Raw genomic sequence first — 14,774 nt, forward strand, 5'->3', positions numbered from 1 at the left:
AAAATAATCTTCCCGCTGTTACATCTATTGATACACATTTTTGGAAAATGAGTCTCGGACCCTTGGAAAATGGACTGGTTCTGATTATTATTGCAAGTGGGAAGGGGCACACGAGGGCATCTTTTTTCCTCTGATAAATTAAAAGAACTGTAACGGGTGCTTTCTGCAACCTGTAAAGGGCAGAGCCATCTGTGATTCATTTAGCAGCTCCTTACAGAAGATTTATTTGATTAATTCGGTCAGAAGAGAGAGAATATGGATTTTCCCCTGCTCTGAAAGGCCCATACGCACTCACACATGCTCACACGCACCCACCCATGGGCAGACATCTCAGGAATGAAAAATGACTAATCGTGTTATTGGAACTGGCCAACGCGGGGCCCCGGCGGTGAGATAGCAGGCTCCCGCCCTGCCGATGGGAGGGCTGGTTTCAGAACAGATTTCATATCCTCGGGCCCAGTGCTACCAAAGAGCGATCTTAGAGAATAATCCCATGACCCTGGACCGCTTTTATCAGGTATTGATTACTGGTATCAGGCTCCGTGCTGAACGTTTGGCACGCATGACCTCATTGCTTGGTTGCAAGGACCCCTCTGCTGTGCAGATGGAGAGATACCCCCTTCCTGGCAGTCCTCGTTCAAAAGGACGTTCTCTTTTTTCAGATGGTATTTGGCTTTCTTCGTCCTCCATGCCTAAACTGTGCAGAGAGAGCCTACAAATCTACATTCGTTGCAAAGTGTATAATCTTAGAAGTGGTCAACCGCTTTGGCTGTGCCCCATGCCCTGGGGGATCCAGTTCAGTGTTGACAGAGAAAGACCCTTTGGAGGGGCTTATTTTTATTCTCAGAAAGCTGGCCTTAGTTGTCCCCACCTTGCATGGCCTAACCCTACGAACAGCTGTCGGAAGACCACCGTCAGTGCCCACAGGGTGGGCACAGCCCTTGATGTAGGTCCTTGAAGAAGGCAAAGAAGATAGCACAGTCAAGAAGAATCATAAAAATCCTACAAATTTGTAACCAAAGAAGACTAATTCTGTCAACGTCAGGAGTGGCAAATGTATAGCAAGGAAATGGTGCCACGACCCTTATTCCTATGGTGGCAGCAGACTTTGCGAATTAACCCCAGTTCTTGCTCTCTCCCATACCCTCAAAATCCTTCTGAGCACAGTTCTCTAGGCTTTCTCTACTGAAAGATCAGACTTAGGAAAGGAGTTGAGAGCTGTTTGCAGTCCCTTCCAGCCAAATGTTCCATTTTGCAGCAGGAGGGACAGGGGCCCAGAGAAAAATCAGCTACAATACCATTTCGGGAGAGAGCTCCCTGACTTCCCTGCCCACTAGTCCTTGAGTCCACACCAGTGGGGCTGCTGGAAGCCAAGGCACAGTGAGTCATAAACCTGTATTTTGCTGGGTAAGCTTTCACCCCCCTACCCGGCCACCCCCAAAGAACCTCACTGACACTGCTCTGCAGACAGGCTTAAAGGCGTCCCCTAGAAGGTGGCAGAAGATTGGAATCTCTCCTTTACTTTAAAATAGTTTACTCTGGGGTGCCTGGGTGGCTCATTTGGTTAAGCATCTGCCTTCAACTCAGGTCATAATCCCAGGGTCCTGGGATCGAGCCCCGCCCTTCCCCTCCCCCCCCACCTCCCCGGCTCCCTGCTCAGCAGGAAGCCTGCTTCTTCCTCTCCCTCTCCCTGCTGCTCCCCTGCTTCTGCTCTCTCTCTCTCTCTGCCAAATAAATAAATAAAATATTTTAAAAGTATAAATAAATAAAATAGTTAATTCCTAACCTGGGATAGGGTGGGGCAACCTGAACCCAAAATATTTTATAGTCCTAAGAAAGAAGTAGAAGGTTTCATTCTGGAAACGCTAGGGTCAGTGGACATCCCCCCCTCCTGGCCTTTCCCACTTATCCTGGCTTGCTGGACGGCAGAAAATGACTACATCACAGGCAACCAGCACTCAATAGGCTGGAGGCAGAGGGTGCTCGTCCCAGGTGATGGTCACACCTTCTTCAGACTTTTCAGCTACGTGGAATTTCTCTGTGAGAAGAATAAGAATTCTGTGAAGGGGAGGAGGCATCTCCAAGTTTGGAAGTTCTCTCCCAAACCCTTTTCCTGCTGGTCCTTTCCCAGACCCATTTTTTTTTTTTTTAAGATTTTATTTATTTATTTGACAGACAGAGATCACAAGTAGGCAGAGAGAGAGGGGGAACCAGGCTCCCTGCTGAGCAGAGAGCACGACGTGGGGCTTGATCCCAGGACCCTGAGATCATGACCTGAGCTGAAGGCACAGGCTTTAACCCACTGAGCCACCCAGGCGCCCCATTCCAGACCCATCTTAAATGTTTCTCAGCCCAGTGGGGCCCAAGAGGGAATTTGGGGCTCACTACCTTGTTCTGCTGAATCTGATTTTCCATCGAAGGAGTGAGGCTGAGAACAAGGATGGGTTCGGAGAATCAGAATGAGTCTGATACACCGTGTATTTTAAAGGGAGGCAGTCATGGTGTGTTGAATGCTGAGAGTCTCGCCACTATCCCATTCAGCAAGGCTCCCTGTTGGATCTGCAGGGGACCTGCTTAAAGAATGGGTAGGGGCGCCTGGGTGGCTCAGTGGTTTAAGCCTCTGCCTTCAGCTCAGGTCATGATCTCAGGGTCCTGGGATCGAGCCCCACATCGGGCTCTCTGCTCAGCGGGGAGCCTGCTTCCCCCTCTCTCTCTGCCTGCCTCTCTGCCTACTTGTGATCTCTCTCTGTCTATCGAATAAATAAATAAAAATCTTTAATAAAAAAAAAAAAAAAAGAATGGGTAACAGTCGTATGTGACTCGCATCTCACCTATTGTGTGGCTCTTGGTGTTTCTGCAATTTTTGAAAAGGTTTGAAAACACTTTGTTTAAACATGCCTCCTACCATCTTGTTTACACTATGAATTTGTGATTCATACTGAAGAAAAGTTTGCTAACTGAATCATACTCTAGTCCAGCAGAGCCTCCTGAAAAGATCACAAATATTGAATTAGTGGAGTCCCAAATAATGAGGATTTTACAGGGCTCAAATGACAGCCCTTGAAGGGGTTTGTTGATCAAACATCATTTGTAGAATAAAGATGTTTGTCCGTATTGCAAGGTAGTTTTCTGGAACATTCCTGGACTGAGGGAATGACTGAACAGGCTGGAGAAGGAGCCAAGTTTGGGTGGGGGTCAGAGTAGAGGTGGGGGTGAAGAGTAGGGAGGTAGGCAGGGAGGAGGGGAGGCACTTGATGCACCATTTTGGATTCCAGGAAGGGCTAAGTGAGTGGGCTGAGGTATGTGTGAGTTGCCCCTGAAGACCCTAAAAAAAAGAGGGATGAGGTACCACTGGGAATTCCAAACAAACTCAGTGGCCAAGCAGGGGTCACTACCTGTGTGACTTTGGGCAAACCGGGTAATCTCTCTGCACATTAGTTCCTTTCTTCATAAAATAAAGGTACTAATAGCACTTAGCTCATAAGGTTGTTGCGAGGATTAAGGAAGATGAAGCACTTGCGAGGGATGACCGCATGGTATCTGTCACAGTGGTGAATGGACGGACAACATGCGGTATATCCATCCAGACAATGGAATAGTATTCACTCCTAAAAAGAAAGGTAGCATTGATACGTGCAACTGTGCGGATAGACCTGGAAAACGTGATGCCAAGTCAAAGAAGCTGGACACAAAGGCCACGCATGGCATGGTCCCTCTGATAGGAAATGTCCAGAAGAGGCAAATCTTTAGAGATTGGAAGTAGACCCATGAGTGCTTCCGGCTGGTCAGCGGCGAGGGTCAGGGTCGGGGAGGATAGAAAGGTAGAGATGTGATAATTAAGTGTTCAGGGTTTCTTTATGAGGTGCTGAAAATGTTCTAAAACAGACCGTGGTGATGGTTGCCTGTAACTGCGAATATACTGAAAACCATTGAATTGTATGCCTTAAATAAGCGAATTCTATGGTGTGAGACTTATTATCTCGATAATGCTGCTGAGCATAGGAAACCTCTCTTCTGGGTTTAAGCAAGTGTGGTTATAACAATCGGTGGTGCCTCTGACGGCAGGCAAGTCCTTGCCCTGAGAGAGACATTCAGGTTACAGAAACCCAAAACATGTCTGGGGGCCAGACTTGACCTCAGCTTCCCCATCTGCTAGAAGAGATAGAAGCTCCCCCATTAAAAGGCTGCTGGAAGGAAAAATGAGGTCATTTGTGGTCTGCGCTTAGCACGGAGCCTGGCGTGTCCCAGGCACTGAGGAGGAAGCAGTGGGCATTGCTACTATTCCATTAGAGTCTAGAATTCCAGGCTGGAAAGGGTGGGGTGGTGTGGGGGGACAATCTGCTTGGAAAGGGAGGGGGTGACTAAGGGGCATGTACCGAAGCTGTAACATTTGCTTGTCGAGCCTACTGCCTCAGCTTTATTGAGATATCTGCAGTTTTCTAAAGATGCTCATGTTCACCCTTTCATAAGGTTGAGGAGATGTCCATATGAAACAATAACATTATTTTTTTGTTTTGTTTTTTTAAAGATTTTATTTATTTATTTGTTAGAGAGAGAGCGCCCGAGCACAGGCAAGACAGAGTGGTAGGCAGAGGCAGAGGGAGAGGGAGAAGCAGGCTCCCTGCCGAGCAGGAGCCCGATGTGGGACTCAATCCCAGAATGCTGGGATCATGACCTGAGCTGAAGGCAGCTGCTTAACCAACTGAGCCACCCAGGTGTCCCATTTTGTTGTTTTTTTTTAAAGATTTTATTTATTTATTTGACAAAGAGAGAGAGAGATCACAAGTAGGCAGAGGCAGACAGAGAGAGAGGGGGAAGCAGGCTCTCTGCTGAGCAGAGAGCCCGATACGGGGCTCGATCCCAGGACCCTGAGACCATGACCTGAGCTGAAGGCAGAGGCTTAACCCACTGAGCCACCCAGGCGCCCCATAATAACATTATTTTTTGTTAAATTTGAAGTGCCTTTGAGGGAATGCTGATGAAGATTATAGAGGAATGGGAATCTCCCCCATTCCTGAAAGCTGCCCATAGGCACCACCAGTGTTGCTAGAATTGGGTATTTAAGACAAAGGCCATGCACAAAGAGCATTGAACAGAGTCCAGCGCTGGACTCTGGGACTGACTCGGCCAATTCCAACTGTTGGATTTAAGGAAAATAATTTGACTTCAGTTTTTTCCATCATAAACTGAGAAGATAGTGGGTTCCATTTCTGTCTTTCAAGCAAAACACTTCAGTGTCCGTAATAATGGCCCAGGTCTTATTGCCAGCTGGGTAGGCCACTCTGGCTGTTCCAGAAATGTGGAGACAGGTTCAGCAGACTGTAGCTTGTCCCTTCCAGTCCCAGGGTCTTGAGTTCTAGAATCCCAGCGGAAGCTCACAGCACAGGGACCAGAGAAGAAACACGCTATTAAAGCCATCGTCATTCCTCCGACTAAAGCACCAATGTGGTTCCTTCCTCGCTCTCTGGAACTGGAGACACTGGGTTGGCTATGGTTTGCCTCCTCCAAAAGAGAAAAACAAATGAAAACCATTCACACCCATCAAAACCTGTGAATGCAAACTTACTTGAAAATAGGGTCTTTGGCTGGGTGGCTCCGTTGTTTGAGCACCCGACTCTTGATTTTAGCTCAGATTCTGATCTCCGGGTTGTGAGAGTGAGCGAGCGCCATGTCAGGCTCTGTGCTGTGTGTGGAACCGGCTCGAGACGCTCCCTCTCCCTCTGCTTCTCCTCATTCCCTTCTTCCCCTGCTCATGCTCACTCTCTCTCTCTCTCTCTCTAAAGGAAGGAAGGAAGGAAGAGAGAGAGAGAAACAGAAAATAGGGTCTTTGGAGTTATAATCAAGTTAAGACAGGGTCATACTGGACTAAGGTAGCCTTATAAGAAGAAGAAAATTTGGGGACAGAGACACCTAGGGGCACAGAGAGACGAATGTCATGTGAAGCAGAGGCAGACATCGCCCACAAGCCCAAGGATGCCTAGGATTTCCAGCAGCCACAGTGACTAGGAGAGAAGCATAGCACAGACTCTCCCTCAGAGCCTTCTGGAAGGAACTGGTCCCGAGGACACTTCAACCTTGAACTTCTGGCTTCCTACAAGTGAGAAAATCAATTTCTCTTATGTTAGGGCATCCGGTTTCTGGTACTTTGTTATGGCAGCCCTGAGAATCTAATACAGGGCGTGAGGTTTCTGGTCCCCCAAGTGCCAGCATAATCTTGGTGAGGGGAAGAGCCCTGGCAAGGAGGGAAGAAGGAGGCTGTCATGTGCGCCCCAGTCTCCTTGGTTCACCACACAGGCTCGCGAGGCCGCTGCAGGTCACACAGGCTCGCGAGGCCGCTGCAGGAGACTCAGCCTTTCCCTGGCCCATGACATCGAGCACGGAGTTGGGTAGCACCCCCAGGCTGTTCAGGAAGGCTGCATTGGACACAGGGTTTCCTCGTGTAATTTTGACTGTCTTCAGCAGTAAGAAATACATTTTACATCGCAACCTCATACACACAGCCACAAAATGAATTTCATGAAATAATGCTTGTTCTTACCCACGTTTGGATATTTTCTATTTTATAGTTTTTAAATGCTGCTTGCTACCCTCTAAACTGACCCCCTAGTTGAGTATAACCTACAGTCTGAAAAACACTGAATTGGAGGAGATGTGAAAAGAGTAAGGTCTGGCTTCTAGCTTATTCTCTTTCATATTTGTAGACATCAGAAAGACAGTCTTACGATCAGAAATGTTACTCATTCGGCAAATATTTCTTAGCATCTCCTATCGCTCTGAGAGACTGCGGGCTAAGAGAGAGCAGAGATATCAAGATAATAAGTAACATTTAGAAAGCCATTCTCCTAGAACAGGCGTGGAGCTGAGCCTGTCATGTGAATTTTCTCCGTTAAGAAAATTAACACTCAGATCATGTGCCCAAAGTCGGCCAGTTAAGAGAACAGCAAGATCAGGATTTGAACTCAAGGGGGCTCTACCCCAGAGCCAAAGGGCTTCACCATTTGGCTCCCCAGGAACGTATGGGTAGAGGGAGGGGAGGTTCATTTGTGAACGTTTGAATAAATGGAACAACATTGCACTTTTCCTCCTAGGCTCAACTATTGTCAACAGTTTGTAAAACGTGTGTTAGACCTCTCTCCCTGTGTTTAGAACTTGGATACAGTTGGACTAGGGGGCGCCTGGGTGGCTCAGTCAATTAAGTGTCTGCTTTCAGCTCAGATCATGATCCCAGGGTCCGGAGATTGAACCCCACATCGGGATCCCTACTCAGGGGGGAGCTCACTTCTGCTTCTCCCTCTGCCTGCTGCTCTCCCTACTTGAGCTCTCCCGCCCCCGTATGTCAAATAAGTAAATAGAAACTTAAAAAGAAAGAAAGAAAGATCCTCTATTGTGTTTGTGCCCTCCAGAGGTGAAACATAAAAGGAGTCTATGTTTTCCAGTGTCACTTACCGGTGTTTCTCTGACATATTTTTCCGTCTGTGCACATAGCACCATTTGTCTCTAACCCCTGCCCGGCGACCCCTCAGGCAGCCCTACCACAGGCTACTCCTGTTTACATCTCCTGGCCATTTCTAGATGTTGGGTTCAATTCTAAATTTTCACTATTATAATGAATATTTCTCTATTTGTGTCTTTGTGCATGTGTGACCTCTTCTCCGGGGCAGATCACTGGACGTGTATAATGAGTGGGAGAACAGGTGCCTTTTTTTTTTTTTTTAAAGATTTTATTTATTTATTTGACAGACAGAGATCACAAGTAGGCAGAGAGGCAGGCAGAGAGGAGGAAGCATTCTCCCTGCTGAGTGAAAGCCCAATTTGGGGCTTGATCCCAGGATCCCTGGGATCATAACCTGAGCCAAAGGCAGAGGTTTTAACCCATGAGCCACCCAGGTGCCCCAGAACAAGTGCTTTTGAAGAAAGGTGGTCCAGTTCTTCTCCAAGGAGGCTGCGCAATTGACATGTCGTCATGGGCGTCTGGAGTGTGTGTTTCCCTGCAAACTCCCCACAGTGGTTTTTATCAGTTACCACAGTTTATGTTATCCTCATGGGTACAGACATAATCTTTGTTGATTCGTTCCCTTGATTACATGAAGTTGAGCTTTGCATCTGGGTGACTTCTATGGACTCTGTCAGCTAGTGCATGCGGTGCCAGGGGCATAGAGAAGAAAGAATTGCCTCCTTAGCTTTCCATAGTAGAGGGGGGACCTGCCTCTCCCCGTGATAACTTGCAAAGGGGAAAAGGCCACTGTGCCCTCAAAGGTCAGCCCAGGGTTAGGAGGAATGGGGTTGGGTTGTTGTGTGGGACAAACAATGACAGATGTCCATAAGCCACCTCCATATGCCCAATGCCCTTTTCTTCACCTGTTAGTCAATGGATCATGCTCTTGGCCCATTTTCTTCTTAGCTTGTCTTTTGTCTTATTTATTTGCAGATTCCTTTATCCTCCATGCTGCTTTTCCAGATTCCTCTACCTTGAGGGCAGCTTTATTTTTAGGCATGAGGAGACCACCCCTATTCCTTTCTGTTTGCCCAGAAAAGCACAGTCTTCCAAAACTTAAGTGGCTTCTATCGGGATCATCATACAGGACTTCTGAACATATTTAGAAAAGGGGCCTCTTTCCCAAAACATGTTGCTTCTGTCTGTTGGAAAAGTGTTATAACATGCTGGTTTTATTAGAATAGACACTTTATTATAAGCCAGAGAAATGGAATATATATACATGTCTATGCTATCCAAGATGGGACTGGGACTCCTTTAGGGAGGCTGCCCTGATGCAGTATACAGCCCGCCCAACTGAACGTGGTGACCCTGATCTTATTCAGACAGCCCCTCCAGGGTCCACAGCCCCCATCCGTACCCTCTGGAGGAAGCCTGGTGTGAATAGGCTCCAGCCCTGGCCTCTCCACCCCCATCTTGCTGGTTCATTTCAGATTTGTCACTGTATCCTTCTTGGCCTCCATGCTGTCTGCTCCGTCTTCCTCCTGTATAGGGCTCAAAGAGATACCAGCCTTCGAAGAGTCAAAATGTACCTCAAAGAAGTGTTACAAATACTATGGACACACATTAAAGTTAACATAATGTAGCAGCGTTGACATACTTCCGTCACAGGCTGGGGGTTCTGCGCCCAGTCAGCCGTCCATCCCGAAGGGCCCTGTGTCCTCTCACTGCACTGAGGGGCACTCTCAGGGACACCCCCATGATGTCTCAGCCTACTGTGCCATCTGGACTTGCTTCGTCCAGTCCCAGGGAGTCCTCTGTGTGTGGCCAGGCTTCTGCCCTCCATGGGTTTGGGGGCCAGACAACTCCCCAGAAGCTGTCCTGCTTTCCCTGCCAGCTTGGCCTCAGTGCTGAGCTGGGTCAGTGGGTCTCTGCAGTGGCTGGCAGCGGTGGGAAGTGGTAGAGAGGAAAGCTTGCCGGGCCCTCAGGCACCAGCACCCCTAGCGGGAGTGCGGGCGTACAGTCCGGGACCCCAGTGCTCCAGGGTTAGCCGAGAAGCTTCCGTGGATTCCTGAGCATCTTTGCAATTTCTAAGAGCCTCGTGGAACGGTGTAGTGACTCACAAAAAGGTCACTTGGGTTGTCGGACACTTTGCATTCCTTGGCAGTGATCTGGAATGACATCAGCGGGACATAGAGATGCTGACTCTCCCACGGTGGTCACAAGCTGCCCAAATGGGAAGACGGCCGCTAGAAGGGACTTTGTAAGACAGGAAAGCAGTTAGTACATCATAAAATACATTCATGTAGTAAACAGGCAATTTTCCAAAATGTAGAACTGTAGGGAGGAGGAAAAATAACTGAACGTGTTCTTGGGGGAGGAAAGCCCTTACTTAATTTAATAAAAAATAGCTTTGAACAGCCAGTGTGTCAGGCCTTACCCTTGGGGCTGGGGACAGTGATTCACAAGAAGAGAGGGTCCCTGCTCCGTAAGCTTGGGTGCTCACTGCAGGAGATGGCCAGCAAGTAGAGAAACGAAAGGGACTTTCTTAGGCACTTAATAAATGATTGTTATTAATAAGAAAAAATTTAAACATCCCAAGAGGGGATTGGTTTAATACATTTTAACGCACCCACGCTGTGAACTATTTTGTATCCATTTCTAACATGGTTTTGAAGAACTATAATGACACAAATGTGCTCATGGTTCATTCATTCATTTAGCAAACATTCGTGGAGTACGCGTCTGCCAGGTTCTCTCCTGGGCTCCGCAGACTGAGCAGGGAGTGGCAGAGGCAAAGCTCCAGACAGGATCCCTGCGGTCCTAGAACGTATATCCCATTCAGGGGACAGTTCATAAATAAGTGGAAAAACATCCACACAGGAAAGGTCAGATAGAACAAAGAGGGTGATGGTAGAGACTCGCTGAGGGGGGGGAACACTGTAGGCTGAGTGGTCTCAGAGGAGGCGACCCAGGACTAAGAACTGACCAAGAGGTGGCCAGCAGGTGACGATGAAGAAGCCCTGCATTTGACCGTTTGTCAACAGCAAGAGAAAGACGAGGATGCACTGAGAAATGGTCCAGCTTGGCAGGTCAGATTTTCGTGAAAACTTCAGGACCAGATAACCTTCCTTTAGTGCTGCAGACATGGTTTGTTCTGGAAGCTGGTGGCAAAGCCGGGGTAGAGCCTTGGGTATGGGCTCCCTGGACGGTGCTCTTCCCATGCTGTGGACGACCCTGGCTCTCAGTAAGCTGTCTTCCAAGTGCTTTGCCGACCTAGGGCCACACAAAGGCTGTGCCTCTTCTGCAGGCGGCTCTCTGGAATTTCTGGAAGGCCTACAATGTGCATGATGCTGTGCCCACATCCAGGAAAAGTGTAACAGACTGAGCCATGAGGCATCCACACCCACGCAGCAAAATGCAAGTAGCAACACCCAAGAGCCTGAACGCAGCCTCAGCACCCCGGGCTACCAGTGACAGGCAGCATGTTGAAGGGAGCCCTGGGAGGAGAGGTCAGTGCAGCCAGGCTGGGAGAATGAACTCTCACCTGTTCACAGACAACTTCTCAGCCCCCCCGGTCATTGGTCCCCACAAGTCCCTGCCATGGGACCCCAGGGAGGAGAGGACGTCTTCGCCTTGCACTCTGGGTAGGGGGCAGGCCTTCAAAGCAGCCCCAGCCCAGTGATCCAGCCACAGGAATGATACGGGACCCGTCCCACCCCTGCACATTTCTGTTCCTCGTTGCTCTGCCACCCCCGCTGGCTTTGATCTCGGTCCCAGGGAGCTTGGCCCAGCTTTGAGGTCTCCTGCTGTGATGCCCCGGGCTGGGTCCCCAGCTTGCAGGGACTCTCTCTGTCTATCTGTATCACAGCCTGGATCTGGCCTCCTGCTTGCTGGGCTGTGGCAGCAGCCTCCCTCAGGACCCAGGGGGAGGGAACAAGGGGGAAACGGGACCTTAGGCCAGATTTTGGGGAGGGGTTTGCAGGCCGAGGACAGCTGGGTAGAAGGACTTCAATGGGCCATGAGAGCCACGCCCTTCGTGACCCTCTGGCTGATATGTAATGGGGAGGTCATGGGTAGTGGTCAGGGGTTCAGGCTGGGTTGGGGGAGGGGTAGTGGTCAGGGGTTCAGGCTGGGTTGGGGGAGGGGTAGTGGTCAGGGGTTCAAGTGGGGCGGGGTGAAGGAGAGTCCTGTTCACATACCAGTCTAAGCCATTTCCTCCCTGGGTGACCATGGCCACTTTCCTTAACCACTGTGCACCTCAGTTTGCTCATCTGTAAAATGGAGATGAGAAGATAAACCGCTTCCTGTGGTTGTTCGGGGATGGAGTGAAGGCAAGTATGTGACAGTGGGTGGCTTGTGGTACCACTCTATGTGAGCTGTCATGGACGACTTGGTCTCAGCTGGCTTTGGGAGGACCCCCAGAGCCAGTCCTCCAGATGCACAGTTACACCGGTCCTTGGACACTCTTCTGCCTTCTGCAGGAGTGTCAACTCCCCTTTCTCGAACCGTGCCATCCCTTGTCCTCTGACTCCTGGTCCGGCTTGGATGGAACGAGCTCCGGGGGACTGGCCCCGATTCCTCCCTCACCTTCCTGCACCCAGCCTGTATTTGCCGGGGCTCCTCCTGCTCCCAGCTGCCCTGAGGATGGTCCAGCCCTGCTCCGGGTCCTCCACGGCGGCCTCCTGTGATGGCGGGGGGTGGGGGGAGGGGGGCAACCGCCCAGCTCTCCGCAGCTTCTCAGACCCTTGGCCATTGGACCCTTCCTGAACTTTCCGGCCAACGGTGAATCCAGGCAGTGTAAGCCTGGGTTTGAATCCGGTCTCTCCTGCATCTGGGCTGTGAAATCTTGGGATGAGAATAATACCTTCTCTGCCTCTTGATTTTCTTACCTATAAAAGGGAAATAATTATGCCTGCCTCCTCGACTTCCCAAGGATGTTTGAGGGGCAGATGAGCGGCATGTGTCCCCTTGGAAAGCGATGACTCACTGTTTGGGCACCCCATGGCGGTTTCCTTTCTCTGGGTCTTTGTTCTCGCCCTTCCCTCCACCTAGAGGGCCTCGTCACCCCTCGGTTAACATCATACAAATGGGAACAGCTTCAGAACCCAGGGCAAACGCCACGTTCCCTGAGAAGCTGCCCTCGCCGCCCTGCCTGAGATGATCTCTTCCTCTCGGGTTTTCTGTCCGGTGTTGCTTCCACCTACCGCTCTGCCATGCCCGGGACGGTCTCGGGTCAACGCCATCTTCCTGTGTCTGCCCTACCCTCTGGGACCCTACGCGCCTGGAGAGTGGGGCTGCGCTGAAACCAGCTCTGGTTTTCCCACAGCACCCCAGCCCACACGACAGGGGCTTGGTGTGTGCGGCTTGAGAGGACAGGTGACTATGAGGAGGAATGCGTGAATTTGGGCAGAGCGATGGAGCCCTGACGTCAGAGATGGGCCCCATCCCCCGTGCCATGCGCCGTATGGCCCCAGATGGCTCTAACCCCCAAAATCATTTTCTACCTGTGGCCCAAATTTCCACCACTAGGATGGACCCCGAGTACCTGTATAGGAAGGGCTTAGGGCAGAAATCTGACTGACGGTTGGAGCCAGCGGGGACTGGTCTGGAAAGCCGTCTTACACAGAGCAGAGCAAATACATAGAGAAATCTCCCCTTTCTGGACCATGTGGGTGGGTGGGGGGGAACTGGTCATACACCCAGACCTGGGGAGGGTGGGGAGGAGTCCGTGCCATACCTCCCTCCGACATCCGATGGGTGGGAGTCTCCAATAGTGCCTTTGCGGAAGGGGGTGGGGAACGGTGGGGTTGCCTAGGAGCTGGGGAAATGGCTGCTGGTGACCCGAATCTTGTTCCACCCCCAGGAGCACCTGATTTATTAGCAGGGAGTGAAACACCAGAAAGAACAAAGGCCCCTGGGGACATTTGTGACGCAGCTGCTCCATCTCCATGCTGAGCCCAGGCCCCGCACTGTCAGCCCCGCGCTCAGCTCAGAGACCGTGTCTCCTCTTCGAGTGAGCCTCTCCTCACCACCACCCCCCGCCCGCTGCTAGACTCTGGGGCCACACATTCCTCAGGCGATGCTGAATCCTAAGTATTTTAATGCCTGATATCTATCTCCGTATGGATTTTTGTTTTATCATGAGGCCACTGGAAAGTTTTTTTTTTTTTTTTTAATATCTCTTTGAAACAGATGTCAGCAAAAGCTTCCAGCACAGATCAAGGGCAGGTTAAGGCCTTTGAGATGGGTCTGAATGTCCCTTTAACATCGTTCAATCTAATACCCAAATATACCTCGAGTCATTACCCTGTTTTTATAAGAAGCTCTGAACCATATGTTCGGGAACTAATTAAGCATACAAATCAAGCCCTGGGATCAGGTGGAGCTCTGTTTAAATATCTTAACCTTTTATGATTATCTTAATTTAGAGAAAATTCAAAACACATTCAGAAGTCTTAGAAAATGAACTAACTAGGAATTTACTGGCTGGTTTCTTTTCTTGATGTTGGGATCGTATCTTTACAAGCCCAACCCAGATTCCTGGGGAAATCCTCTGTGCTCATGACTTCCTGGGGAATGCAGACATTCTGGGGGCCTGGGAAGCCCAGGAGGGGCCGCACCTGACTACCTGCACGACCCGCTCCCCCTCTCTCCCCACCCCTGCTGCAACTTCTCCCAGCCTGAAAGCCCACCGTTCCCCCGTTCCCCAGTGCCCAGCCCAGATGTCTCCTGGTCACCAGAAGGAAGAGCGAAAAAAGACAGGATGCTGAACCTGAAGTTTTATCTTCTTTTTAAATAAAATAAATGAAGGATAAAGTGAGTTGGTGGGAAATACTCTCTCAGCCCACGTTGTTGTGCGGGAAGCCCTGGAGGGGAGCTCGGGGCAGGGGCTGAGCTGTATGTACGTTGCGTGTACAGACGTACAGATGTTCAGATGCGGCTCCACCCTGGCTGCAGGTGGCTGACAGAGAAGACGGGAACATGGAGCCTGCCCTCCTTTTTGAATCCAGGTCTACTCTGGGGTTGGGGAGTGAGGGCTGGAGTGGCCAATGGGTCTGCCTTCTCACCTCCTTCAGGTAAAGGAAATGCTTGGTCCAGCAGACATGTTGAAACAGACAGCCTTACCAAATCTGACTTACAACAAGGTCCATGGTCTTGTAGCTGCCCACTGAGTATGTCTTTATTGGGCACCCACTGGGTAGTGGGCTCTGTTCTAGATACTGGGGATTCCGCGAGCAAGAAAGACACGGTCTTGGCAATGATATTAAACCACATCTGATCCTGGCGCTCCTTTAGTAGACTAACCCTGGACCGGGTCTCAAAAAACACTTTTCTT

General features: G+C 50.1%; 1 long non-coding RNA gene across 3 annotated transcripts in view; it reads right to left on the reverse strand.

The window, feature by feature from the left end:
- LOC116573277 overlaps window positions 1–14,774 on the reverse strand; it is a 56,862-nt gene that overhangs the window by 18,104 nt on the left and 23,984 nt on the right. The window lies entirely within an intron of this gene.

The sequence above is a fragment of the Mustela erminea genome, chromosome 14 (genome assembly GCF_009829155.1).
Source record: "Mustela erminea isolate mMusErm1 chromosome 14, mMusErm1.Pri, whole genome shotgun sequence".
Classification (NCBI taxonomy): domain Eukaryota; kingdom Metazoa; phylum Chordata; class Mammalia; order Carnivora; family Mustelidae; genus Mustela; species Mustela erminea.